Raw genomic sequence first — 6819 nt, 5'->3', positions numbered from 1 at the left:
CAGATGAAATGAATTGACATGTAAGTTTCTCCAAGTTCCACAAAATTTCTGATTTAAGTTAGAAGACATGCCTATGAACTGTTTTTGTTTAATTTAATGTTCATTTACAGTAGGAGTTTTATTCCATTTAGAACTGGATAATTACTCAGGGTTGATTCTAATAGACTTAGTCAAGGCATATAATTTACACTCACATTTAAATTCCTAATGACCTAGCATTTCTAAAGATATTGACTTGCTCAAAAATAAGGATGTAAATGGCAAGCACCATTTGAAACACTTTACAATATAGGTCATGGGGCAATGCCATGAGGCTACCAGATACTAAACGGGACTTGTAGGGGACCCATGTAACTGTCTGAGCAGCTGAAGGATTGGTAACGTGCCCTCATTGCTAACGTCCATCTCAAGACATTAGTGATCCATACTGAAGTGACTGAATCAAATCTACAGTCCTTGAATTTCTTTTATAATTAAAGAAGAAAGAAAAGTGCCTTTGAAGGTCTACAGAGGAAATTTCTCCTCTTAATTTAGTTGCCAAATCTTAGCTAACAGATTTTCATTTTGGAAGTATTCAAAGATACATATTTATATCCACTGAGTGCACCAGAATGTAGAAGGTCTGCAGACATAAATTAAATGCCTAGGTAATGCAGAGTGGATCTCACTTTGTGTATTTTCAAAGGAAGACTGTAAACGTTATCCCTTTTCCTATTCAATTCTCATTATCATCTCAAACCGCAAAATAAATGTATGCACTTCTTTTTCTCTCAATACCTATTTTTCTCAAATAAAGAAATATTTTATGAAGATTTACTTTGAGCAGGATTTTTCTGCAGTCTTTTTGATATTGTATCTGCAGGGCAATCAGCAAAGAAAATGTCAACAATAATAAAGTAAAAATAAATCTCTTCCCCTCCTTCCCCTGTCCTCCTCCTGCTCCCCAAGGGTTAACTCTTCCAAATTGGAAATTATAGATAATTTCTTTTGACAGTTTTAGGAGCAGAACATGAAATTTAAGCTTTATTATTTTGGGATTAGGTCCTGGAAAGAGTCTCAGAAATATCTGCTTGAACAATAAATTAAGCTGTTCTGTAAAGTTATCATTTTGGTATTGTAGTAGAATATGAATCTTTATTATTTGCTTCTCCACATATATGCTTCATAACTGAATTACTGAGGACACTGAATCATTTTATTTCTCTTATATATTATGCACTAATGCACTTTTTTATTTCATTTACTGCTTTCTATATTTTTTTCAATGTGCACTTTTAATTTTGAGTGCAATTTGTCCATATTTACTAAACTCTAACAATGACATAAACTATTTCTTTTTTCAAAGACATGTTACCTGTGGATTAAAGTTCTCTGCTGTGTGGATAAAAGAATGAGAGTATAACTTCATATTCTTTACTTAAAAGTACAATATAATTATCAATTCTGTATGCCTGCTTCTTCTAAGACCTAGTGGGAAACAACTTCTGGTTTTGAAGAGGGAAACATTCTGCACAAAAGGTACTGTACTATCTGCTTCAAGCTGCAGAGTTATATATGAGGCAACATAACTTGATGAAACAATGTGGATCTGCAACTCAAGAAAAGCGAGTATTCAAAACTGTTTTGGCTTAAGAACACTTACAGGTTGTGTCTGCCTTAGCAATATGATGTATAGACTCCTGTTCTGGCTCTGAATGAACCAGAGCAAATTCCAAAGTGCAAGGAACACAAATATCCGTTTGGGTCGATTAAATCTTCTGAAACATAACTCGATTCTTTGTCTTTCTTCTTTATCTTATTTATATTAAACAGAGTAGTTTCATTGACTCACAGAATGGTTTGGTTTGAAGGAACATTAAATATCACCTAGTTCAAACACTCTGCCATGGACAGTGACACCTTCCCCTAGACCAAGTTTCTCAAAGCCCCACCCAACCTGGCCTTGAACACTTACAGTGATGGGGCATCCACATGTTACAGTGCTTCACTACAGTCACAGTGAAGAAAGTGAACAGGTTTAACTGATGTGAATTTATTTCACCTAAATAAGCTAGCTTTTGACACAGGAGATAAAATAATAAAAGGTACCCATAAAAATCTGACATCATGTTGCAATTCAGTGTTGCTGTATCCATGTATAGCCAATTTTTCAAAGTGATTTTGGACTCTAAATATGTAGCAAACCAGTCAAGTCCCATTCAAATACTTCATTCTCACTAGTATCTAGGAGGAACTAAGTATATACACAAGTTAAGAGTTTAAAAACCCTTGTGCTTCTGGGCTGAAGTAATTGCAAGGGTGAGGTTGTTACTCATTTATACACTTTTAAAACCTCACTAAAAGCCTATCTGCACGTGAATGAAGACCTTTGAAAACGATGCTCGTAGGAGGCCAATTTAATGCCTGTATCTCTTGGAATAAGAATTATGCTCTGAATAAAAGTGAGGCGCAGTTCACCTAATTTAGTACTCAAAGTTGGATGTCTAATCCAAGCATGTTGTCCATGCCAACTTTTTCTTGACAGGGAAGAAGCAGAAAGAGATGACTCCTGAGGGTGATTCATCCTATCTTAAGACCAACATTTAAGGAAGGTAGGATAAATTGTCCTCAAGAGAAGTCTACCTCCTTTCTTTCCAACACATGAAGGAATTTAGTTAAGTGCCTGAGAGTACAGGCTTAATTTCTGGACAGGGAAAGATTAGGTGAATCCTTCCCTTTATTCTGACATCTAAACAAATAATGCAAATAATGAATATCTGCTGTTGACAGATGACTGGGTTACATGAAATTCTGACTCATCAGTTGCATCTTTTCCACAGCACAGAACACAGTGGCAAGTTATCATGATCAGAGTCCTTGTTTAGAACATGTTCTCTCACATGTCAGTGTTCTTCCGCAACGTAATTTACAGATACAAACGTTATTGACAAAGTAAGTGTCACACCGGATAGGTGAATCTACAAAAAGAAAGTTTAAAATAAGCATGGTTAACACAGAATAATGAATGTGGCAATTTAAAACAGTTAAGGCTCTTACTGTTGTCAGTTGTGACATGCAAGTAAACATTATCTGCATTGACTAAATATAAAAATTGCAAAGTGCCCCATAGCCAATAAAGGGAAAAGCCAGATCATTCACTTCTGCCTGTAGTTTGGCCAACAGTATTTCCTGCCTCATTTTGACTGTAGGAAATTCTACAGAGAACAGCGTTTTGATTAATCAATCCCTACATTACCTTAAAGTTATATTATTCTTCCATTTCAGCAGGGATAAATTTCCAACCAGGTCCAGGACATTACCAAAGGCATTCTAGAAGTTAGAAACAAATTCCCTGGTAGATAGCTGTATGCTGAGACTAGTTCTAGCCCTCATCTTTGGCTATTTCAGCTAAGACAGAACAGGAAAAGCAGTACTATTGCAATTCCTGTAATAAAATGTGTCATCTTTTTAGCTGGGAAAGAGATGCCAGACTTTTCATACACCCTCTAAAAATTGTTCTTTTTCTCCCACTACAGACAGCTTTCCCAGTCAGAAGAATTAGTATAATTATCTCAGTTTACACCTCAGTTCACAGTGCAGACACTCCAGTTTAATGGCCTAAGACTCAGATAAACTCAGACACAGTTCAAATTATTGTTCTCATAGTCTCTTTTCTAAAGTAATTCTTCCATAAAGAAATATTAGAATAAAATTTCTAAGTCATATTTACCTACATAGTTTGTTTTCTTTTTCTCTTTTTTTTTTTGGTTATTTTTCTGCCTGCCATCTGATTGTCTCACTGTGTTGCTGGCTTCTCTCCCCCAGCTGAACTCTCAGAGGATCATCATCTTAGAGACTGAAAATCAATACCTCTGGGCCAAATTCTGCTCTTCTATGTAGATATGCCTGTATTAGTTTAAAGTCACTTAACTGAATTTCTGGGTAGAGAGGCATTGGAAATGGCAAAATAGGAGGCCAAGTCTCTTTCAGCCTTTGACTTCAGATGCTGCTAAACCATTTCATAAGCTGCTTTACTTTTCAGGTATTTTGCTTGTAAACATGAATCCTGCCTTTAGAAAACTGTAACCATATAAGTGATCTTGCTGTCTAATGTATAACAGTGGTAGCTGGACACACATAGCACATACAAACTGTCAGGTCAGAACACAACCGCTTTGTCTGAAGAGTCTGCTAGAAGTTTCCAAAGATGCCTTAAAAAATGTGTGTTAATTACACTTTGCACATGTTGGTTTCTTCCTTCCCACCTCTCTTCATTGGAGATGAACTGTGAGTTTAAGAAAGAAATTTGAGATCATGAGACCCACTGCATCTCTGAGTTTCCTGATACAGTGACTGGTGGGAAAGGTAAGTTTCACATGGAAAAAGAAACCCCTTTCCTCTTGTGTGCTTGCTCATCTGAAAGTGACAAGACTATGTCTTTGCTACTTCTTATAACAGAAGATTTAGAAATACATTTTTGAAGACTCAAAGACTGTTTCAATCTATTGGGAATTCTGAAATAAGAAAAGGGTCAGAAGCTTTTCCCCTTATGCTCTTAGTTGTAAACAGATGAAAGCAAGAGTCCAGCTAAGCTGCATGTTGTGCAAGCCCATGAAGAGGGGACATTCTCATTGTACTGTCTTGCCCCTTGTCCCAGTACCCTGTAGCTCCCTAGGCATTGGGAACTGGGCTGTTTTGAAGTGAGACATTTATTCCTAATTATGACAGTAGCTGGAGTAGTCACAGGTGGCTAGAAGTCTGATTTCCAGAAAGCTGAAGGGCACATTTTGGCATGTGTGCATGGATAAAATTCCCACTAGAAGCCATGATAGTTTGTAAGTATTTACCTATTTGTATATTTTCTCCACATAATTTGCGTGATAAACAGACAAAATTATAAAAGTGATCAGAGGAAAACCTAAGTTTTTTTAACGTTTCCATGTTTAAAAGTATCTAAATTCAATATTGTATTGGGCAATGTAATGCTTGTGTTTTACATTGACCTTTAATAGACAGCAATACTGATGAGTCCTGTTTTCTGCATTTGCTGTGCTGACTAGAAAATATGGAGAAATGCAAAAGACACTATTTACATTGGGTTTAGATTTGACATTCCATTCTACATAATTCAAGACCATAAAATGTTATTATCAGGTAGCACTGGCTGAATACTTACAAAAAAACGCTAAAATTACTGAAGAAAATTTATTTCACCTTAATTCAGTTTTTAAATACTGATAGATATACAATCAATATAACAACATATCAATGTATAGCTGTGTGGAATCCACTAAACTGTCAAGCATTTCAGCTTTCTTAAATAACTATTATTTTATATACAGAAGTATATATAGACAGGAAGTAGAATCCTGTTACATCCCTTGCCAGATTCAAACCCATGTGGCTTTCCTTACTCCCCTTCTGCACAATCAGACTGCAGCTGTACATCCCTCCTGGATCACCTGCTATGGCTTCCACCTCTTGTACATTTTCTGTCAGAATATGAGTTCAGTTAGAAACTCCTTGCTTATCCATGCTGGCCACCTGCTGCCGTTGTTTGATTTTCTGCTTGTTGGAAATTGACCTTTTTGACCTTCAAGGTGATCTCTGGTCAAGGTTAGCTCTGCTGGACTCCTCCAAGCATAACCCTCTTCTAAAAACCAGGGATCCTTCTGTTTCTCTCTCCATGTCAAACCTCAGCTCGCAACTAAGCACCAAACAGCCACTCTCTCACTCCCCTGCTACATGGGATGGGGTCAACAATCAGACAAATGAAAGTGAGAAAACTCATGGATTGAAATAAAGACAGTTTAGCAGGTAAAACAAAAGTCACACACAAAAGTAAAGCAAAACAAGGAATTAATTTACCACTTCCCATTGGCAGGCAGGTGTTCACCCATCTCCAGGAAAGCCAGGCTGCATCATGGGCTGCATGGTTACTTAGGAAGACAAACACCATCAGTTCAAACATCCACTCCCCTTCCTTCTTCCTCCAGCTTTCCATGCTGAGCATGACACCATATGATATGGAATATCCCTTTGGTCAGCTGTGGTCAACAGTCCCAGCTGTGTCCCCTCTCAATTCCTTGTGCACCCTCCTCACTGGAATGTATTTGTGCATCTAGTTCTCAGGACTCTCTGGAGGTAAGTTTTAAATAGATGAACTTGAGGGAACCTCACAGAGAACACTCAGCAAGAGAGAGCTATAATAATCTGGCAGCACCAGAAAGGATCCAGTTGAGTTCAGGTGCCTACATCTATGGTGCATAGGGCAACAAAACCAAGTAAGTTAATGGTTTCCATATTCCAAATTGCTTCCCATGCTATACACCTGTTGTTGAAAAGAAGAAACCAGCCTAAGGAAAATTGTAAAAATGGCTTTAGTACTTTGGTGAGAATTCACTGCTGAGCATCCCACATCTAAAGAGGTGCTTTCAGGGTTTAGAGGGATGAATTTAAGATTTTTCTTTTCCCCTCACTGTTTTCTTACCAGTAGCTTAATATTTTGGGAACTGGAGTTTTAGAGGATTCTGTATTTCTGTTAACATTCTGTTTTCATTAAAGTGCCTAGACCAATTTTGGTGATTTGCTATAACAGAAGATTAATTTATACTGGCACATAACATTTGCCTGGAAATGCAACTGTTTTAATTATTTCATTCAGCATCTAAACTTTGTTTTTCATTTCCTGGATGCAAAAGGATGTCAGATACACATAAAAAGTTCAACATTTATTAATCAGCATGAAATATCTAATTTAGATATCATTTATTATTTTTAATAGAGGGTGAACTGTGAGAAAGTTATTAAAATGCTATTCAGAATGCAAAAAATAGGAGG

The sequence above is a fragment of the Pezoporus wallicus genome, unplaced genomic scaffold, assembly GCF_028554395.1.
Source record: "Pezoporus wallicus isolate ANWC-B61680 ecotype Strahan unplaced genomic scaffold, APGP_CSIRO_Pwel_v1 contig_4758, whole genome shotgun sequence".
In the NCBI taxonomy this organism is placed as follows: Eukaryota; Metazoa; Chordata; class Aves; order Psittaciformes; family Psittacidae; genus Pezoporus; species Pezoporus wallicus.
The sequence above is the reverse complement of the archived record's forward strand: the minus strand, read 5'-3'. Positions refer to the sequence as shown.